The sequence below is a fragment of the Coffea eugenioides genome, chromosome 11, assembly GCF_003713205.1.
Source record: "Coffea eugenioides isolate CCC68of chromosome 11, Ceug_1.0, whole genome shotgun sequence".
NCBI lineage: Eukaryota > Viridiplantae > Streptophyta > Magnoliopsida > Gentianales > Rubiaceae > Coffea > Coffea eugenioides.
The window spans coordinates 29,071,404-29,095,712 of NC_040045.1; the positions used below are offsets into that span (position 1 = coordinate 29,071,404).

A 24,309-nucleotide genomic window follows, 5' to 3' on the forward strand; every position below is an offset into this window, starting at 1 on the left:
TGCTTATATCTTGGTGTAGGAAAATCCGATTAAGGTACCGTCAGTGGCATTTGAAACTAGAGTCATGGACCTTTGTTCTGTAGAAATTTCATATTTTTCCTCCATGTGTACTGCTGTCCGTGACTCCTCAAAGTAGGTTGTCCTGCTTGATGTCTTGTTTCTTCATGAAACTGGATTTTGACTTGGATCGAACATTTAGCTTAATTGTGATTTGAATTCCTGATTGAATTGTGGTTGGAAGTGATTGATGTTGTCAAGGGCTAATGATTGATGAAGCCCTTGGCCATTTGAATGGTTTTATAAATATTAAAGAGTGATGAACTTTGATTGCTGGAATTTCTTGAAGGCCTTACCTTCATTTTTGTTTTAGTAAAGATGTGATATGAGCTTGCCAAAACCAAGTGCTAATGATTGACGAAGCCTTGGTTATTCGTTTTATTCTTGATCAGAATTGAATCTGTTGAAACCTAGGGCTAATGATTGACGAAACCCTAGTGAGATTTCTATTTGAATTGTGAGTTGGTTATATTGATAAATCTGAAATATTATGTGCTTGTAAATCGAAATCGTAAGGAATCCGTTTTGGTCTTGTGCACTTGAGGAAGTTTTAAGCAAGCTATTTAAATATATCTTCACTCTAGTATGGTTCGATAAAACTTAGCACTGTATGTTAAAGTTAGAAATTTCGTGTAGGGATTTTCTAAACCTTGCCAACTCGATATCTCTCTTTAAGCGTAAACTAGCCTTATTACTTTTAGAAAATGATTTCACTAGTTTTAAAATCCTAAGTCTTGATCTATTTCCTTTTCTTTCCTTAAAATTGTTCCTGGCTAATTGTCTAGAGGAAATTCCCAAAATACAAGATTTTAGTGGCTTTAACTAAAAATAGCTGAAAACTTCCTCGGCAAGAAAACTTATTCTAAATAAAATAGTACTAGCCGCACTCGTATAGAGAAAAATATTTTTAAGGAAAGCCATATAAAACATTTCCTACTTTTACTAAATTTCAATCCTAAGTGGATGGTCGAATTGTTTCAAGAAAAGAATACTAGTTACCCTTTTCTAAGGAAAAATATCTCAAGGAAAACTATAAGGAAACATTTCTACTACTTTTGTCAAGTTTCAACCTAAGTAGATTCTTGAAATTACTATGGGAAAGTAAACTAGTAATATATTAGATAAACCTCGATGTGTATAAGCTTAAAAACTGAATAGAAACTTATAGTTTCAATATTTGGTATTCTAGGATATTGCGAGGACGCGGAATTCGATTCCCAACTTGATATCCGAACTCCACTCTTGGTGAGTGTCCCTGCCTGTTCTATGATTACTTGGTTAAAGTGCTTTCTTGACTCAATATGTGATAAATTGCAAAACTAGTTTTTGATCCATCGAAGTGAGCAGTGTGTACTTTATCGCACTAGCCGTTCGAGTGGTGACTTGCGTGAATCATTTTCTCGTGAATCCATGAATCTAAATGTAGTTACGTCGTTGGGTGAATCCCTCGACGCGTGAATCTAACTACCATAAATCTAAATGTAGTTACGTCGTTGGGTGAATCCCTCGACGCGTGAATCTAACTACAATAATGTCGTTGGGTGAATCCCTCGACCAATCATCTACGGGTATATCTCGAGTATACTGCGTCCTTAGTCGACGTTCGGGCCCGGGACCGGGGTATGAATGGTGACGGGTTAGGATTAAAATGAGTGGATCTACATGGACTATAAGTAGTGAGAGTTGACGGAGGGTCAACTACGATGAATGGTGATCAAGCGAGGAAAATGGCTCCTGAGAGCCCCTGTATCCTACCTTGTGCTGTTATACGCTTTCCTAATTGTTCAATTTGTTTAAGTTATTACTCGCTGTTTGATTTACGTGACTGCATGTTTTGGGGCACCACTGAGCTTTAGCTCACCCCATGTTTATTTGTTTTCCTTACAGGATGGGAAGTTTGAAAGTATTTGAGCAGCTTATATTTTCTATGGTTGTACTTGAACAACTTGAATTTAATTTTCGGTTTGTAATGACTTCTAAGCTAAGCATTGTACCTTTCATTTTGGATTGCTACTTGAAACTGGAAAAGCGTAATCCCTAATTCTAATATTCGGTATGTAAGTTTGTATTGGTATAGTATGTCCTTAACCCTTGCGAGCGACGCGTGAAATGTTTAGGAGCCGTCGTTTGGCTATTTTAAATCACTGATATCTCTGAAGTTAATGTGGTTTTAGTGACGGTCTTCTTCGGAGGAATTGTTTTGTAATAGATTAGGTTATTCTTCGAAAGGTTTTGGGTTAGAATGCTTGCGTGAATCCTGGCGAGAGTTGGGCAGACGGCCCGCCAACCATTTGGTTCGCCTTAGGGGGAAGTGGGGTCGCCACAATAGTGATCACAATGAAATATTTTAAAAAGGTTCAACAAGTTCACTTCCAAGAAATATAAGTCTCGCTGAACATTTTTTTGTAGTACGAACTCTACAAAATTCAATAGAATTAATTAAACCACCAATATTAATTTTCATACTAAAATTTGATTGGTATAAAAAATGGTCGTATCTTTGTACAAGATTATCAAATCGAATGCATAATATTTGTAAGTATTTCATTTTGAAATCCAATAAAACATGCAATTACATTTATTTTTATCAATATATCATTTATTTTCTAATATAAATTTTTATTATTATTTAAGATCCATCTTCCGCAAAAACGCAATTCTTGAATGATCTACAGATTTTGTCATACTTTGAACTATTGTTAGACAAATCTTAAATTTTAATTATGTTGGTATAATTTTTTAACTTTTTTCAAATTAAAATGGTATAAACTTTTAATTTATTTCAATAACGTAAACATCGTGCGTAGCTTGATGGCACTTTGTATCAGTGCCACAATAGTGCCACAAAAGATTATTCGTCTACTCATTTTTTTTTCGGGTGGCACTTTTTGTGTACCACCAATAATCTATTTTCTATTAGTGTTATCTGGTGAGATAGCTAACATGAGACTTTGTGCTCTATCATCTTTTGCTGTGCTCAGCCACGGATTTAAGGGGGGGCTGGTGGGGGCTTAAGCCCCCCCCAAGCCGCCGGAAAACCCCCTATATATAGGGGATTCCGGCGGCCAGCCCAGCCCCCCCACGGTGAAAGGAGATAATGATAATGCCGGACAAACATAATGACTTGGACATGTCTCTGTATGAATCAATTCCTTTGCTCTATTGGTCGTTAGTTTCTTTCTACTTTTGATGTCAAGTGCATAACTAGATTAACAATTCAAAGGTCACTTCAACTCCACAGTTTGGAGTTTTTCTAATTCAACGTACTAAATTTACAATGTGCATTATTATTTAATTATTTTTTAGTTTTTTACCATAATGATTGTAAGTTTAGATTTCCGAATTAAAAAAAGATCAAAGTGATTTTTAACCTTGATTTTACATTGAATATTCAGTTAAGAATTTTAAAAAATAATTTATAATGTTGTTATTAATGTTTTATATACATAAAAAGTATAATTACACAATAGTGAGGGCACCCGTAGGTGTATAGGCAGGGTATATGGATAGAAAAAGCGGGGAACTGGGCCAGGGAGATTTTAGAACATCGGATCGAAGAGGGATCCCACACCCCATTGCCATCAAATGGCAGAATTTTCCCAATTCGATGCTATTATAAATAAAAAGAATTTTAAAAGCACGGGACGGGAGAGGGATCTCCTGCCCTATTGCCATCCCTACGACAGAATTTTTCCAACTGCTTCTGTTGAAAGAGTATTTTCTGCAATGAATATTGTCAAGACTGATTTGCGCAACAAAATGGGAGACGAGTGGATGAATGACTGTCTGGTTGTATACATCGATAAGGATATTTTTGCAACAATTGAAAATGAGCAAATATTGCAGCGTTTTCAACGGATGAAGACTCGCAGAATGCAATTGCCTCATCTTCGTTATTCGAGTGCACAACTACCAATACTTCAAGTGTTAATCAATAACAAATTTTTGGGTATGTATAATTATATGTTTTTATTATTTTTATAATTATTGATTCTAAATTTTACTTATTAAATATATTTATTTCGTCACTACACTTCAGCCCCCCCAAAAATAAACATCCGCAAGCGGCTCTACAGCCATTACTTTTTGCTTTGATTAATAGTTGAAGGATCAGAACCCCAAAGTTGTAAATATCATTTTCTCCGGACCCTCGTTTTTGCTTTGATAATAGTTGAAGGATCAGAACCCCAAAGTTGTAAATATCAGTTTCTCCGGACCCTCGTCCTTGCAACAAAATTGGGATGCAACATAACATTAGTCATCAAAAACAAAACACCAACACATAACCCAAAAATTACAACATCAGACATACCCAGGACAACAACGTCCGGTTCAGCATAGCAGGGAGTAGCACCAACAACAGTTGTGTTATCATCCACTACCGTCCCAAAATCACACAATATTGGGTTTAATGCCTATATAATTATTTGACGTAACAACAATAGTAAACAGAAATAGAAGTTAATTTAATAGTTCAAATACTAGGATGGCTGTCCAACATTGATTTTCATACTAAAAGTTGATTGATGTTAAAAATGTTCGCATCTTTGTACAAGATTGTCAAACCGAATGCATAATATTTGTAAGTATTTCATTTTGAAATAATTTTCAACTATTTAAATACATGACATCTTAAAATATCAATTATTAACTTTAATTATAAAAGGATGTAAAAAATAAATAACTTTTTTAAATACAAAATCAATTCAAATGTAGTTTGTCGCGCCCCATTTTTCGCGATGGAAAAATAAATAAAGGCGGTTTATAAAAGATGTGATTTTATTTTAAAATAAGTGAAAAGGACCTAGAATGGGACTTAAAAAAAATGCGACAATTTGGGTCCAAAATTTTAGTCTAAAAGGGTTTTTTTAGAAAAAAAAAATAGGAGTCACCACTTGGTATTGAGTTTGGGTGTACCAAGTCGCCCCAAAGAAAATATTTTTTTTTTTGACAAAACCAAAAATAAAAATAAAATAAAAGAAAACCCTTTTTGACAACTCCAGGTCTTTGAAAAACAAGAGAAAATAGATTCGGGAGTCACGGTTGAAGAAAGGGAAGGCAAAAATTCAATCAACTCAAACCTAAGGCACCTTTTCAACCTAGTCTAAGCTAGTTGCGAGATTTAGTCAAAATTTTCCTAATCTAACCCTTAATTTTATTATGTTTGGATGTTTCCTACATGGATGCAAATCTAAATATCGAAATGGACAAAATGTTCATTCAAGAGTTTGATCGAACCAATCACATTAATTGCGAAGGCTACAATGATTCCTTGAAAGTGTCACGAGTATGCGGATGATGAAATTAAAATAAAATAAAAGAAATTAAATTAAATTATATACATATATAAGTGATCAAAGAAAAAGGGAATGCAACATAAAAGGTACGGGAGGCAAAAACTCGTGACATAATTTTCTTATACATGGATTAATAGGGTATTTAAACTAAAAAGTTATAATCACCCATTTCCATGTTTAAAAATAATAATTATCCTAACATGAACAAGCAAATGAACTAGTTTAAATGAGATGCAATTCTAAATGATATGATTATTACCTATAGAGGGTAAGGGATAATATAATAGGGAATATCATGCAAATGAGAAAAGATCCTAAAAATGAAAATATGCATGAAAATGTAGTGAATAGCACACAAAGATGAATCTAGCGCAAGACGACCTAAAGGGTCTAGCGTTGGACTAGCCCATTTCTAAAAATCCTTACTAGCGTTGGACTAGCAAGTAAACGGAGGGAGAAGCCACAACTAGCGTTGGACTAGTGTGGTGACGTCATGCATTAACAATTCATAGTGAAACAAATAAACCATAAATTAAAACAAATAAACACTTAAGAGCACGTAGCACATAACACGTAAACATAATATCTAGATGCCAAAATCCTAAGAAAAGCAGATAAAACATATAACACATAAGCCACATAAGCACACAACCTATCTATTACATCGGGGAGCGCCTAATTACAATCTAAAAGGGGAAATAAAATAAAGCAAATTTAATTATCCTATCTATTACATTTTTGAGGTATTTAAGTGCCTCCCAAATAATTATAAAATTAACTAAGCAAACATAAGAAAATTTAAATGAACATTCAAATCAAATAAACAAAACATATAAACAAAATATATAAACACATAGGAACACGTAGGAGCACATAAGAGTACGTAATTGACATTGAAATAATAATAATAGGGTACCTCCCTTTGAAGTGGTGACTAAACGGAGTCAAATTGCCCTATTTATACTCAAAATGAACAAAAGAATCATGGCACCAATTTAATTGAAAAAAGTAATAATAATAATGAAAATTCACCTCAATATATCAAACGTAAATAAATTTAAGAATATCTAAAAAATTACAAGTTAAACATATCCAAAAGTAACATAATTAGCTATTAAAGAAAAGAAACAATCATAATAAAGAGAGTCAAAATTCATCAGGGACTGAATTGCAAAAATTGAAAAACTTTTGGGGTTAAAAATTATATTTTCCAAAGTTCAGAGGTCAAAATTAAATGACAAATAAAATTTAAGGACCAAAATGAAATTAACTTAAGGACCGAGTTGAAAGGAATTTAAAATGTTATGGGCCACAGTGAAACTACTCCAAAGATTAGGGATTAAAGTGAAATTTTCGGTTTCTGACTTGGGTAAGAAAAGGGCATCGGGCCTCCCTTTTTATTTATTTGGGCCGAAAACTACCTAAGCCCAGCCGAAAGTCCAAGCCAGAACACACAGGCCAGCCCGTCTTCTATCACTCAAACCCAACCAAAAAAACATGGGCTCTGACCTTCTAGCCCATTCGAAAATAAGAAACAAGCCCACCAAAATTAATAAAAATTAGCCCAACCCTTTTTCTTTCTTTTCTTTCCTTTCTTCTCTTTTCTTCTTCTCTTTCTTTTCTTTCTTTTCTTCTCCTCCTCTGGCCATCCGAAACTTACTTCAGTTGGCGGCCATGGTGGCCGCCGGTGGCGCCACCGCCGCCACCGCCTCCGGCGGCGGTCGCCAAAATTTCTCAAAATGCACCTCCTCACTCCATTTTTCGCGTAGATTCCATTTCCGGAGTTAATTTTTACAAAAGATGACCCGAAGGTGGCCAAAATATCAAAATACAGTCCAGTTTTTATTTTTTTTTAAAACACCCAAATCTTCACCAAAAAAATATGAAATTTATACTACAACACTCCTTGTGATTTCTACAACCTAACTATCAACTAAAATCAATGAAAGTAACAACAGATATGACAAAATTAAACCAAAACAGTCCAAAAATAACAAAAAATCCTTCAAAACTTTTAACACCCAAAACTCCAAAAATTTTTGAATAACCACACATTTTCAGACCTACACTAGCAAACGGTCACCTATTTGACAAGAAAAACATGTACAATGTTAAGCTTTTTAATTCGTTTGTCATTTTGGCATTTTTTCAAACGGTTAATATGCATGCATGAGAAACATTTTCTTTTCCTTCATCTAGTTCATGCCATTTCCCCAAATTTCAGCAATGCAACAACAACAATAAAAACTAGCAAACAAGAGAAATTAATATACAACCACAACAATAATATAAAAACAAAAACAGCAAAAGCAAGAGAAATTAGACATTGAAACATGGACTGTAATATGGTAGAAAGAAAACTAGAAAATACCTCAATGTAGATGGTGGTTCCTTAACCAAAATGTTGGATACAATTTCCACACCTTGAGCGTATCTCCCTGGCTCCCAAAGTTTCTTTCGTCTATCCTTTTCTGTCCGTTGAGAGCTCAAGGAAGGCCAAAATGGGGAGCTTTTTTTTTCTTGTGTGTTTTCTGGTGGGAGTCAAAGAAAAGGGCCGAGAGAGTGAGTTTTTTTTTTCTTGTTGTGGCCTTTTTTCGTCCTCTGTCTGTGAGAGCCGAGAGAGGACATTGAGGGAGTCAAGGTGGGGAGTTTGTGTGCTGAATCTTCCAAAATGATCCTTTTTCTGTGTCAGAGGCGAAATAGTGTATATTCTTGGGACGCGGGCTGGAGCGGTTGTTCTGGTGTAACAATAGAACAACAGCGAGTAACAATAGAATAACATTTTTGTGGGTGCCACACGGCGTAAAAATCGAGTTACAAGACGTGATCTGAGCCACACAAATTTTTGAGACCTCATCCAGGCCGTGAACTGCCTGGGACGGTTGTCTCTGGCAACCGTCCAGGCCCCTTGTCCATATTCTTGGGACGAGGGGCCTGGGCGGTTGTCAGAGACAACCGTCCCAGGCAGTTCACGGCCTGGATGAGGCCTCAAAATTTTGTGCGGCTCAGATCACGTCTTGTAACTCGATTTTCACGCCGTGTATGACCCACAAAAATGTTGTTCTATTGTTACTCGCTGTTGTTTCATTGTTACATCTTGTACAGATGATGTTACACCATGTACAAATGGTGTTACACCTTCCGGAGCGGTTGTTCTGACAACCGCTCCAGCCCCGCGTCCATATTCTTGAGCCCCCAAAGTGCCATTCCCCTTTTGTCAGTCCCCGAGAATAAGGAGGGAACCAAGGAATTTTTGTCAAATGGGTTTTAATTGTTTTTTTTTTTTTTTTTTTTTTTTTTTCAAATCATGGCTTCTCCCTTTTTTTTTTTTTTATAGATAAATCTACAAAAATGAGACAAAAATATACTTAAAAAATGCAAGAAAATAAATTGCTCATCAAATAGAAAATATTCGAGAAAACATAAAATTTGACAAAAATTTGGTGTCTACAGTAGTTAATTCACACAAACACATATATACTTATATATATATAATATATTCTCATAATATAAACTAAAATTGTAAAAAATTAGGAGGGCCAACTTTACTTTACACAAATATTTGCATAATATGAATTAAAATTTTTAAAACTTGGGGAGGAGGGCTATGGCCTCCATTAGCCCCCATTGGTTCCATCATTGATTTCAATGGCATTTTAATTCCAAACCTGCAAGATTATAAAGAAAAAAATAACTGATCACAAAACAAATGTCACACCATAGTGATCACAATGAAATATTTTTAAAAAGTTCAGCAAGTTCACTTCCAAAAAATATAAGTCTCGCTGAACATTTTTTTGTAGTACGAACTCTACAAAATTCAATAGAATTAATTAAACCACCAATATTAATTTTCATACTAAAATTTGATTGGTGTAAAAAATGTTCGTATCGTTGTACAAGATTATCAAATCGAATGCATAATGTTTGTAAGTATTTCATTTTGAAATCCAATAAAACATGCAATTACATTTATTTTTATCAATATATCATTTATTTTCTAATATAAATTTTTATTATTATTTTAAGATCCATCTTCCGTAAAAACGCAATTCTTGAATGATTTACAGATTTTGTCATAGTTTGAACTATTGTTAGATAAATCTTAAATTTTAATTATGTTGGTGTAATTTTTTAACTTTTTTCAAATTAAAATGGTATAATCTTTTAATTTATTTCAATAACGTAAACATCGTGCGTAGCACGGATATTCACGCTAGTGTTTCTATATAAATAGGATAATTGTAACTATAGAACATGTAATTATTGTAATCGTGGACCGCATAAGTAGGATTTTTGTAATGGTAGCAACAATATATTTGAAACAGAGGAAAACACGTTATTTGTGTAGTATGCTGTGATTTAGTTTCCTATCTCTTAAACATTAGGATTGCTGGAGATTGGAGCAACAAAAGAAATATGTTGAGCAAAGTAATTCAAGTCAACATCTATGTGCTCTTTGTCAATATTAACCTGCTACAAACTACTTTTCATATCTTCCCCATTTGTATGGTTGAGAATATATTATCTGTATTTTTGTATCACATAGGTTTGTGTTTCCAAACATTGGAGAGTCACGCTTACCATACCCATTCTTGGAGACACCAAATACCGTAGCGAGACCAACAACACCCATTGTTCTTATTGACTCCATTTTTCATGTGTTAAAAAAAAACTCCTTTTGGTATGTGGGTTTTTTCATTTTGTTATTATTCTTATAATATTTCTTTGTTGGCAAGAAAGAAAGCCCCATTGAATAAAACAACAAGAACAATAGCGAAAACAAGATTTTCCATCTAGGTCAAACGTGTAAGAGGTAATAAAAGAAAGGGTTAATTTCACATACCTTCCCTGAGGTTTTTTGACAATTGTAGAAAGCTCCCCTCAAGTTCTAAAAATTACACTTACCTGCCCTATTTTCACTATTTAAGTAACATTTTATGTCCAAAAGGCTATATTTCTCTCAAAATTTCTATAATACCCTTAAGTTATAATTCACAATAAAAATGTAAAGGAAAAAAAATGGTTTATAGTCTCTATTTCATTTATCTTTACTTACTATCACTGTTACCTACCCATCGACATCCAAATCACCATTAAATAAACACTTATCTTTGTTCTAATGTTTCTCTTTTACCTAAAATTCTTTATGTAGACTATTGTATCAACTATAAACGCTACACCAGATGTCTAAAAGCTTACCTACAATCTCCTATCAATATCAAATTTTACTTAATACACAGCAATATTTATCAATATTCCTAAATTTTAATTCCGTGGCTGCCAATTTTTTAATGCACAGTAATCTAAACCATCACTACTAATATCAATATCCAATATACTCCATTGGCACAAAGTTCAAATCAATCAAATTCTCTCTATAGGAATAACATCAATAATTGTAAAACAAAAATAGAAACACGATGCATTTATGAATATATATCAAGAACACTTCTTTTCATGGCAACCATAACAATATAACATATATTTAATTCCTATTCTACTTCCCATCCTTAATTTTTATTTTTTTATCACTATCACTATTTGCATTGATAAGAGTTTGTTTTACGTATTTTTAAGTGCATTTTATTAGTTAATTTTGAGTTGATTATTTAGTTTTATAAATAAAATAAAGAGGTTTTTGGTAAAATTATATATTTTTGGTAAAAGTGGATAATATTGCATTTCTATTGATTTTAATGGTAAAAACTTCATTTTTATGCAGGAATGATGATTCAATCACCAAAGGATGTCAAATGAGGTAAAAATAGAGATTTGGTGATGAATTCAAGTGGCAACAAGAAGAATGAAGTGAAAAACGTTCAAGTGAGGAAATGCAATACAAGTCAGTTTTGACACTCTTCAGTATTTTGACCATATCTAGAGCTACACTTATCGGATTGAGGTGATCTTTATACCATTTTAAAGCTAAGAAAGCGACCTACAATTCGTATGAAGACATCGAAATCCATTTCTGCCATCTTCATGGGCAAAACGTTGGAATACAGAAGCTGCATTCTGTGGTCGGAAGTTAAAACAGAGGTTTGAACAGGTGACAGTATTTCGATCATATCTCAGGCTACAAAGCTCCGATTTGGATGATTATTGAAGCATTGGAAAGCTAACACAAAGGGATACAACTTTTGTGTTTTGCACAAAAGCTAGTTTGGCCTTTATCAATGAGAAAATTGCAGTTGAAATAAGGCCAGAGTGAAAACGCGAGTATACAAAACGCGAGTTATGCCGCGTTTTGTGTAGGCGCGTTTTATAGCCGAAATTCTGCAATTTGACTCAGCCAATTCTCTTGTGTTCACACCACTTTCCAGCTATAAGATGCAAGGGAATTCGGTGCACATGCTTCAGAAGACAAAAGGGCAAGAAAAGTGGCTTATTTTCAAGTCAAAAATATTGGTTATTGACAATTATAACAAAGTTAGATTTGGGGAATCAAAAGTTGGAATTTGACTTGGAAAAATAAGCCTTTGAGTAGTTTTTATGCAGAGACATTGAGGGAGGTCTGGACATCCATTCGTAGCTTAGCTTCTTACAGAAAAACATATTCTCTCTAGCTAGGTACTTGCAAGGGACAATTGAGGTTTCATCTTGTAATCATCTAAGTTCAAGACAAGGAGATTTTTGGAAGGCTTCACCATATCTTGGCTAAGACTTTCTTTACTCTTTTTGTATTTGTAAATTCATGATGATTTGCATTAATGAAGTTATGAGTGTTTCATCATTCATGAGTAGCTAATTTCCTTTATCTAGGGAGTAGATGAAGCTTATGGCCAAATGATATGAAGTGATTGTGATTTATGCTTGTTATGTCTTGTATTAACTTATCTACTTGTGTATGTTGGATTACTTGTTGTTGCTTGATCACCAATGGCAGGTTTATAGTTGTTTTTACTCATTGAGAAATGGTAAAAATAATGGAATGACATAAGTAGAGCTTGAGTAGTATATTCATGAGAATAGAAATACATTCAAGTGGATGAAATCTGCATTTCATGTGTGAATAAGAACAGATTTAGTATTTACCAAGAGATTAGGAAAAACTAATCTGTTTTAACCCATTATTATCATGAGAATGTGATTTTGGTATTTCTGGAAATGAATCCTTGGTTAAACAAGAGCAGTAACAAGTGTTGAATTAATTCATTTTAGATCTTTTGTGTTATAAGTGGAATCTACATCCCTAGATCTTAATATTTAGTGAATTCTACTCCTATTGTGAAATTGCATTTATCTATTTAAGAATTTTTGTAGTTGAATTAAAATCTGAAGTTTCTGCTCAAATTAATTGTGAGTCTAAATAATAGAGTAAATTAGTATCTAATAATTGTTTTAAATTGCTCCTCGTGGGATCGACCCGATACACATCTCGTACTACAATTGCGACCTGTATACTTGCAGTCCAACGGGTGTAAATTCGGAATTAAACTTGCACTTAAAGTAAAAATCCGTCAAGTTTTTGGCGCCGTTGCCGGGGAGCGGCAATATTAGAGCCTAATCATCTTTATTAATTTAGACAGCTTTATTTTTTTTAGATTATATTTAATCTTATATTGTAATCAGTTTTTTTTTACCATTGAAGTTGCATAATATCCCTTATTTCTGTTTGTAGTGTATGCACCGGGAGTCTCGAGAAGTCGCACATTTCAATCCAGAAATTGAGAGGACACTACATAGACAAAGGAGGCACACACAACAGCAGGAGGAGCAAGAGATTTGGCAACCTATAGAGGAAATCTCAATAGATCTACCATTTGAGGAAGAAATGGCTGAAAATGAAGCAAATAGGCGAGTTCTACGAGATTTTGCTCTACCGGGAACACAAGGATCTCAAAAGCATAGCAATACGGTAAATGCTAACAACGAGTTCAACAATCTCAATTTGGAGGTATGCGAAGATCCTAATTTAGCATTCTACCGGGAACACAAGGATCTCACGAGAGCAAGGCCCGGTAAATGCTAATCAACTTTGAGATTAAACCATCACTTATCCAAATGGTTCAACAATCTCAATTTGGAGGTAATGCAGTAGAAGATCCTAATACACACTTAGCTACATTCCCACAATTAAAATGAATGGAGTTAGTGATGATGCTATAAGGCTAAGATTGTTCCCATTTTCATTGAGAGATAAGGCCAAACTTTGGCTACACTCTCATGCTCCTAATACTTTAACCGGATGGGATGATTTATCAAGAGCATTCTTAAATAAGTATTTTCCACCAGGAAAGACTGCTAAGCTTAGAATGGATATCACTAGTTTTAGTCAATTGGAGGGAGAATCATTATATGAGGCATGGGAAAGGTTTAGAGATTTGCTTCGGAAATGTCCACATCATGGACTGCCGGAATGGCTAATCATACAAACCTTTTATAATGGTTTATCTTTCTCCACTAAAACTATTATTGATGCAGCCGCAGGTGGAGCTTTAATGGGTAAATCACCCCAAGAAGCTCAGAATTTGATAGAAGAAATGGCCGCAAATAACTACCAATGGGCCAATGAAAGAGGTAATACGAGACGTCACGCAGGTATGATCGAAATGGACACTCTCAATATGTTGAGTGCCCAAATGAATAACGTGATGAAGTTATTGAGTAGACAAGGTGGAGTTGGTCCAAGTTCATCTAATGCACACGTAGCTTGTTGCTCTTTCTGTGGAGGTGAACATGATATTAATGAGTGTGTTGATTCTGAGCAGGTACAATTTATCAATAATTACAACCGAAATGCTCCAACTAATCCCTATTCGAATACTTACAATCCGGGGTGGAGAAATCATCCAAACTTTGGATGGAAAGATCAAGGCAATCAACAAAGGCCAACCAATCCGCCGGGATTTCAACCAAGGCAACCACAGGCTGAAACTAAACCAAGTTGGGAGATCGCGGTGGAAAAACTTGCTAAGGTGACTTCGGATAGATTCGAGCGAGTTGAGGGGCGGTTGGACCAATTAGCTGGGATGTACAGAAACTTGGAGGTTCAAATTGGTCAAATTGCCAATGTGATCAACAATAGAAACCCTGGTGAATTACCAAGTAAAATCGAAGTGAATCCCATAGAGCATGTCAATGCAATCATTCTTAGAAGCGGTAAAACGGTTGAGGGATTCGATTTTGAAAATTCAGGTGGTGAAAAAGACAAGAAGCAAGCAATTGAAGGGGAGCAAGAAAGTCAAAATGATCATGTTATCATTGATATTGATGCACTTCATCCCAAATTAAATTCTAATGTGATACCTTTTCCTCACAGGTTGAAGAAAGATGGACAGGATCGGGAGTTTGAAAAGTTCTTCAAAATGTTTAAACAATTGCACATTAACATTCCTTTCATTGATGCTATAACACAGATTCCCTCTTATGCACGTTTCTTGAAAGACATCATGTCAAAGAAGAGGAAAATTGTAGATAATGAGATGATAGCATTAACGGAAGAGTGTAGTGCATTGATTAAGAATAAACTCCCTCCTAAATTGAAAGATCCGGGAAGTTTTTCTATTCCTTGCACTATTGGTCAATTGCATTTTTCTAATGCTTTATGTGATTTAGGTGCAAGTGTGTCACTTATGCCGTTATCGGTTGCCCGGAGATTGGGACTTCAAGAGCTAAAAGCTACCAATATTACATTGCAATTGGCGGATCGGTCAATCACACATCCCATGGGTATTTTGGAAAATGTGCTCATAAAGGTAAGACAATCTATAATACCTGTGGATTTTGTTGTCTTAGATATTGAAGAAGATGTGAGAATGCCAATTATTCTAGGACGACCGTTTTTAGCCACTGCACGAACTATAATTGATGTAGAAAAAGGTAAGCTTATATTACGGGTTAATGGTGAGGAATTGGAATTCAATTTGGATAATAAAGAAGGGAATATAGAGCCTACTGCTCTTGTTTCTAATATGCCATATGATGAAAAGGTTAACCAAGAAAGGATCGAAGAAGTTAAATTTATAAATGTCCTTGGTACTAACTTTCATGGTGAAGGAACAAAGGAGGAGAAGATAAGGATGGAAGTTGGCTTAATAAATTCTCCATTCCATGAAGAAAATGGTGAAAAGTTGAGCCAATTCAGAAAAGACAAGCAAAATCCACTCCAAGGTGAAGTTGAGCCTCTCTATGACAAGTCTAATATTCCTCCTTGGCATTTGAGGAAATTGGACTATGAAGATCAATGCATGGTTCACCACATGGTGGATTGGTTCGGGAGTTTCGACCCATGGGGAGAAAATCTCTCTCTAATGCTCTAAAGTGATTCAACTTTTTCAGTCGAGCCAACGACTATAAACAAAAGCGCTAATTGGGAGGCAACCCAATATTTAGGTTATATTTGTTAACTTGGTGTGATTTTGTGGTTTGAATCAATGTTTTAGCTAAATTGTTGTTTTTGTAATGTAGGGTTGGCAATTGAAGGCAAGGAAGACCAATTGAGTACAAAAGAGGCGAACTTTGATCAAACAACTGAACCTCTCGATTTGCGTTAAAGGTGTTTTTGATTCATTATAAAGGGGTAAAATGCATGTTTTTAATGTTTTACATTTGTTCCAGTCATTAAAATTGGCAAACAAATGATCTATGATGCATTTTGAGTCATTGGGGTACTTCTTGTAATTTTTCAAAAGTTGAAATTCTGCTAAAAATCGAAGCAGAAAACGCGTTTTACAAGAAAACGCGACTATAAGTCGCGTTTCTCAGAACCGCGTTTTCAATTCTGCACCTGCAGAAAAGAAAACACGCCTTCAAAACGCGACCTAAAGTCGCGTTTTAACGGAAGTCGCGTTTTCAAGCCTGGATCAAGACTCAAAAACGCGACTTCAGAAACGCGACTCGAAGTCGCGTTTTCCATCACAGTCGCGTTTTCAGTCCTGCAAGATGTGTGCATGAAACGCGACTTCAAAAACGCGAGTTGAAGGCGCGTTTTTAGTCGCGTTTTCTGTGTCTGAATATAGCCTTCAGAAACGCGATTTCAGCTTCATTTTCTTCCCTTTTCCATTTTTCCAGCCGCGTTTTTCCCTCTTCCTTCTACCCAACTCACAAATCTTCATTTATACTCCATAATCTTGCTAGAAATCATCACCCCAACACCTTTTGAGCTTCATACAACCTTTTTAACCGATTAAAATCAAAGAAAAACACCTAAAATCAGGTTTTTGAGGGATTGAAGGTTAGGGTTCTTAAACTCTAATTTCTTCAATTGGAGGTCAATTGGAGGTTGTTTCATAGGGCTTTTTGCATTTTTAGCATCACCAAACATCCTTCTACGTGATTGAGGTAAGTTTCTTCATCAAATCTTTTGATTTTAGAAGTTCATATTTTTTATCCTCAGCTATCTGACATCTTTTAATTTCGAAAATTTGATGAGGTTCATGGCTATTTTTGATTTTATTCATGATTATTATGATTGTTTAAGCATGTTTAAATGTTTAAATGTAGCAATTTATTGGTTTTCAAGTACTTTAAAATTCACAATTGCTATATTTAGATGAAATTGGAAAAAGGAACTAGGATGTTTTTTAGCCATTGGTGATGTTAAATTATGGTTAAAAATGGTAATTTGATGATGTTTAAACATGTGCATTGTGTATAGTGAGTAATTTGGTTGATTTGGTGAGTTAATTGGCTTAATTTTTGCCTAAGCATGATTATAACTAAAAGCATATTATTATTGAAATTCTCAATAGTTATAATCATAATTGTTGCTAATTTCACTGATTGGGTTATAATTATTGCATATCTTGTTTCAATTGGTGATTTTGAGTAATTTTTGGGCATAAATTTTGGTTCTGCTTATTTGGTCTTATATATTAGTTATTGGACGTGTTATCACTTGAAGGAATAAATGGGAGATTATTTGGATATTCATGGCTAAATTTTTAATTGTGTCCAATTACATGTGGTTAATTGCAATATTTTCTAATAGGTACTATGCCAAGGGGAAGACGTGTGATAACCTCGTCCTCTAGCAGTGAGGAGAGGGAGGAAAATGAACAAATGGAAGTATCTGAAGAGGAGAGTTCACCTTCTCCTCCGCCAGCCAGTCGTCAACCTGGTGAGGGCACTTCTCGTGGAGCGGGAATGTCCGTATTTGACAGTACTCGGTTCAACACTCGCAGGAATCAGGAGTGGCATGAGGCGCGTGCTAATTTGGAATTTTTGTTTGAGATGCACGTTAGTCCACCAGTTGAGATGATGTACAACATCTCAGAGGCTTTTGCTCAGCTAGGATGGGCTCCGATTCTCACCCTTCCAAACCATTACTACCCAGACTTGGTGCGCGAGTTTTACGCCAACATTGAAAGTAAGGCGCGCCATAGTGGAGAAATAGTTGAGTCCTGGGTGCGTGGAAGACGAATCACCTTGTCACGGCAAGATTTGGCTGCTATTTTGGGGTGTATGGATGACGGACGTCCAGTAGACTTGAAGAAGGAGTTTGTTCCCCCGAATAGGAGGTGGGATCCTTCATTGGCCATGGCTAGGTTTGGTCTCGAGTACCAACCTTTTCGCTCTACCAGAAAGGAGACCATATTGGCGAATGTATTCGAACCTCGTCATCGTCTTATCATTTACATGATGGCTCACAATGTCATCCCAAAGAAGACGGGGCACACGGAGGTCCGCAAGAGCGATATCTACTTCTTGGATTACATGTTCCATAACCGGACATCTCCATATGCTCGGATTTCATTGCCTAACATCATCATCAGCCACATTAGGTCTACGGCGAGGCGTAAGACAACTTCCTTCAAACTTTCATTTCCTCGTCTACTGACTTTAATCTTCCCCCGTTTTGAAGTTCCGTTGGAAGGCATGCGGCGGGAGTATGTTCCACCACGTGCTGAGATGACTATCACTACTCTTCGCCGCCTTGGTATTGGCACGGGAGACATTCCACGCCCTGTTCAGGAGCGGAGACAAAAGGCTAGACATGGTCGCGATGGAGCTGGACCATCTACTGCAGCACCACCTCCTCCTCCGCCACAAACCAACTGGCAGCGGCTCTTTGGTCGTTTAGATGACATCGATCATCGCTTAGCCAGAATGGATACTCGCCTGGACCGAATTGAAGATCATTTAGGCACACACCCACCTCCCATCAATGATGATGAAGATGACGATGAAGAGGATGATTGAGGCTGTCCTTTGGCTGGCTTTTCTTTTGTTTGCTTGTTATTTTTATCTTTTGTTTGAAAAAATGTTAACTTACATTCCTTATTTTGAATATTGGAACTTGTGGCAGTAACTAGTAGATCGTTGACTGTAGATGGTTGCGCGGTCGATGACTCATGATTCAAGGCTTCACTGGACCGCAGTCATCTCACTTGGGGAGTCACTTATTCCTTTCTTTTCTTTCTTTTCATTTTTTCCCTACACATTGAGGACAATGTGTAATTTAAGTGTGGGGGGGAGAAATATGTGTGATACTTGTGGTTTTAGTTGTGTTTGATATAATTCTTGTGCTTAAATGGTGTTTCTTGTGGTTGCTGGCAGGGAGTTTTAGTCCACTTTTAAGGGGAGACTCTGTCAAAATTTTTCCAAAACCTTAAATAAAATTTTGTCACTTATCCTTTTAAAATAAATATATGCGGTTTTGATACTTCTTTTCTCATGAAATTTGGAAATGATTTTTATGTGATTAAAATTTTTCCAAAACCTTAAATAAAATTTTGTCACTTATCCTTTTAAAATAAATATATGCGGTTTTGATACTTCTTTTCTCATGAAATTTGGAAATGATTTTTATGTGATTATAATTTTTACATCTATAGGAAAGTATATCTAGTAAAGTGGAGAAAATTATGCCTACATTTTGTATATTTGATGAAAATTCTTCTTTTTATCTAATTTTATAAGATAAGAAATTAATATGGTTAATAAGTGTCATACTCTTCTCATGATTACTCTTAGAGGGAATTTTATTATATATATATATATTAAAAAAAAAAAAGGGTTATTCTACTCCAATGATTCTCATACCGAGTAACCGGGGGTTGGCATCTACAAATGTCGACATTCGCGTAAAAAGGTACTTGAATTAAGAGTATGCAAAGCAACTTGAGTATGTGAAATGTTGAGTAACCGGGGATCTGCATCTAAAAATGTTGATCTTCGCGTCAAAAGGCATTTTTCACAACTTAAGTAATATTTAACCCTTAAAATAAATAAATAAAAAATAAAAAATAAATAAATAATTAATTAAATCCCTCTTTAAGAAAAATAAGAAGTTGATCATGAGATTAGTTAGCATCTTTATTGACTATAGGAGTTGCTTGCTTGCGAAATTGGATAAAAATAAGAAGTTGAGTTGAATTGGTAAAATTATGGTATACTTGGCTCTTCTTTGCTTGATATTATGAGTACTTGAACTTAATGGAAAGATCACATAAGGGTTATTTACCTTGATTCAAGGAAATGGAGTTGAAATACTACATATGTTTATTTTCAATTTTTGGATCATTGATGGTTAGAATTTTATATTGCTTGAGGACAAGCAATGATTCAAGTGTGGGGGTATTTGATAAGAGTTTATTTTACGTATTTTTAAGTGCATTTTATTAGTTAATTTTGAGTTGATTATTTAGTTTTATAAATAAAATAAAGAGGTTTTTGGTAAAATTATATATTTTTGGTAAAAGTGGATAATATTGCATTTCTATTGATTTTAATGGTAAAAACTTCATTTTTATGCAGGAATGATGATTCAATCACCAAAGGATGTCAAATGAGGTAAAAATAGAGATTTGGTGATGAATTCAAGTGGCAACAAGAAGAATGAAGTGAAAAACGTTCAAGTGAGGAAATGCAATACAAGTCAGTTTTGACACTCTTCAGTATTTTGACCATATCTAGAGCTACACTTATCGGATTGAGGTGATCTTTATACCATTTTAAAGCTAAGAAAGAGACCTACAATTCGTATGAAGACATCGAAATCCATTTCTGCCATCTTCATGGGAAAAACGTTGGAATACAGAAGCTGCATTCTGTGGTCGGAAGTTAAAACAGAGGTTTGAACAGGTGACAGTATTTCGATCATATCTGAGGCTACAAAGCTCCGATTTGGATGATTCTTGAAGCATTGGAAAGCTAACACAAAGGGCTACAACTTTTGTGTTTTGCACAAAAGCTAGTTTGGCCTTTATCAATGAGAAAATTGCAGTTGAAATAAGGCCAGAGTGAAAACGCGAGTATACAAAACGCGAGTTATGCCGCGTTTTGTGTAGGCGCGTTTTATAGCCGAAATTCTGCAATTTGACTCAGCCAATTCTCTTGTGTTCACACCACTTTCCAGCTATAAGATGCAAGGGAATTCGGTGCACATGCTTCAGAAGACAAAAGGGCAAGAAAAGTGGCTTATTTTCAAGTCAAAAATATTGGTTATTGACAATTATAACAAAGTTAGATTTTGGGAATCAAAAGTTGGAATTTGACTTGGAAAAATAAGCCTTTGAGTAGTTTTTATGCAGAGACATTGAGGGAGGTCTGGACATCCATTCGTAGCTTAGCTTCTTACAGAAAAACATATTCTCTCTAGCTAGGTACTTGTAAGGGACAATTGAGGTTTCATCTTGTAATCATCTAAGTTCAAGACAAGGAGATTTTTGGAAGGCTTCACCATATCTTGGCTAAGACTTTCTTTACTCTTTTTGTATTTGTAAATTCATGATGATTTGCATTAATGAAGTTATGAGTGTTTCATCATTCATGAGTAGCTAATTTCCTTTATCTAGGGAGTAGATGAAGCTTATGGCCAAATGATATGAAGTGATTGTGATTTATGCTTGTTATGTCTTGTATTAACTTATCTACTTGTGTATGTTGGATTACTTGTTGTTGCTTGATCACCAATAGCAGGTTTATAGTTGTTTTTACTCATTGAGAAATGGTAAAAATAATGGAATGACATAAGTAGAGCTTGAGTAGTATATTCATGAGAATAGAAATACATTCAAGTGGATGAAATCTGCATTTCATGTGTGAATAAGAACAGATTTAGTATTTACCAAGAGATTAGGAAAAACTAATCTGTTTTAACCCATTATTATCATGAGAATGTGATTTTGGTATTTCTGGAAATGAATCCTTGGTTAAACAAGAGTAGTAACAAGTGTTGAATTAATTCATTTTAGATCTTTTGTGTTATAAGTGGAATCTACATCCCTAGATCTTAATATTTAGTGAATTCTACTCCTATTGTGAAATTGCATTTATCTATTTAAGAATTTTTGTAGTTGAATTAAAATCTGAAGTTTCTGCTCAAATTAATTGTGAGTCTAAATAATAGAGTAAATTAGTATCTAATAATTGTTTTAAATTGCTCCTCGTGGGATCGACCCGATACACATCTCGTACTACAATTGTGACCTGTATACTTGCAGTCCAACGGGTGTAAATTCGGAATTAAACTTGCACTTAAAGTAAAAACCCGTCATGCATCTCCATCTAGTTTGATAATGAAATTAGCACTCGATTTGTCATTTGACCATTTCAATTTGCTTATGCTTATCAAAAATTGGAAACAAAAATGGGCGCAATGCAACTATTTTATATTAATGAAAAATCGAGAATTGGGAATAGATTTCAAAATATGTAAGTATTGGTGGTTTGGTGTGTGTGGTGATTTTATTAGTGGCGACAATATACATTTGGTTGATAATAAATAAATAAGTTTGAAAGGAAAATAGATGTAGAAAGAAGGGGATAGATAGTTAAATGAGAATGACTGTAGTTTAAATACGCACTTTTGATCAGTTTCATTTAATACAATGTAACAAATAAGTCAATACTGCTAGGGATGGTAACGGGGTGGGTTTGGCATGGGAGATCCCTCCCCCGTCCCCCACCCAATTGCCAAAAAACTTCTCCAGCCCCCACCTCGTCCCCCGCTTTCATTTCTCCCACTCCCATTGCCCCCGCCCTGTCCCGTTTCCCTTGCAGGTGCCTATGGTTGATAATTTGATTTTTTTCTAGAATTTTTTATTCAATAGATCAAAACTAAATTCAAAGAATAAAATAAAAAATGAGCTGAAAAAAGTGAAAAATGAAAAATGAAAAAGAAAAGTGTTGAAATAAAACACCAAGAAAATTAAGAAACTCAATTGGATTGTATAGATAACATCTGGAAATACTCATTGAACGCATAATATGCTTGTGCCAAATATCAATTAAGAATTTGGATAGAAATGGAATAAAGGCTATGCTTATTTGTCAAATATTCTAAGTTTATTATTATTAGATTATATAATATATGACATTTATTTATATTAATAAATTGAAGACGGGGCGGGAGATGGGACGGAGGTATCATCCCCTAACCCTCGCCCCATTTAAAATGGAGGGAGAAAAATTCCCCCTATCTCACCTCATTACTCCCCCCGTGGGGTGGACACCCATGAGTACTCGGCCTCATTGACATCCTTAAATACTGCTGTAAGTCATTGATTTCATACCATCTGTATCTTTTTTGTTGCCCTAATTAGCAAGTCATTAATTTTAAAGTACTAGTCTCGTATGATGTAAAACCTATGAGTAACTATGCAGCACTTGTGGAGGGGGTGCAAATCTAGGTGAAAATTTATCTATAAACAAGTTCGGGAAATGTATTCGTCCATTTCTTCCGTGTTCAATATTTGATTGAAATCATAGTACTGATTAACTTTCATATTACTGTTAGATTCATGAGTAAAGGGTTATATCCCACATTAGTTTGAGAGATAGAAAAAGAGCGATTAACATGTAAGTAAGGGTTCGAGACCTAATAATTTGAGTTTTTAGGTCAGAGTTGGGTTCCTAACCCACATATTAGACTTTTTGATAGACTCTCTCGAAGTGTTTCTCCCTTATCAAATTGGTATTAGAGTTTTAGGTTGCAAGATTGGGTTACTCATGGGCAAGTGGATCCTTCTCGAAGTTGGACCGGTGAAAATTCTTTTCTTGTTGGTAGACCAAAGTGCCAAGGAGTTTGACTGATGTTGGATTAGGTGCGCTATGACTTTGGCAGGAGGTCCAGTTGGTGTTAGACCAAGGAGCCGAAAGGTAGGCAAGGGTCCAAAATGCAGTTTGAATGTTGAAGAAAAGTGGGTCCATGTTTGGGAGAATAGGTAACTTTAGGTGATAAGGTGGGCTTGCGTTGAGTATTAAAGTGGGTTCAAAGAAGGGCTTGTAAATTTGGATTTAATGTGGGGGTTACTCATGAAGGGAAAGATTTGTTAGATTCATGAATAAAGGGTTATATCCCACATTGGTCCGAAAAATAGAGAAAGAGCGGTTAATATGTAAGTAAGGGCCTGAAACCTAATGGCTTAAGTTTTTGGATCAGAGTTGAGTTCCTAACTTACATGTTGGGCTCTTTCGTGGACTCTCTCGAAATGTTTCTCCCCTATCGAATGGGTTACTTGTTAGGATCGAAATACGAAATAAACAACTATTGAGATATCAAGTATACAACTATTTAATGAGGAACAAACCACAAGCATGAAAGATAAACGGCACACAATATTTAACGTTGTTCGGCTTCACCATTGAGCCTACGTCCATGGAGAGAAATCCGTTCTTTATTATGAGAGAAAGACTCTATACGAGAGTACAACTTGAACCAATCTCAACCCTTGTATATTATCTCTCGTTTCTCAAGAACCCTCTCTCATCACCCATATATAAGGCTATAGTCACTTCTTGTGTGCCCTTGTGTGTCTCTTGTAGTATGTCAACCCACCTATTTATAGATAACATTATTTGGCCAAAGACCCAAATAATAATAGGAAACAAATTCTAATTCCTAGACTTACACAGAATATGAAATAACTTCTAATCCTAAACAAAATAAGAACTTTCTTGACTACTATTTCAAGTAACTAAAACCAATTAGGAAACTTGTGAGGATTCGAAAATTATTTTAAATTATTTCCTATTTTTAAAAAATTAATTTATATTTCCTTTTAAT

General features: G+C 35.1%; 1 non-coding gene across 1 annotated transcript; it reads right to left on the minus strand.

Moving 5' to 3' along the window:
* Positions 1-13,603: 13,603 nt before the first annotated feature.
* On the minus strand, positions 13,604-13,710 carry LOC113754640. The gene has a single exon (XR_003465318.1). It is a non-coding gene; the product is annotated as a small nucleolar RNA R71 (small nucleolar RNA).
* Positions 13,711-24,309: the final 10,599 nt, after the last annotated feature.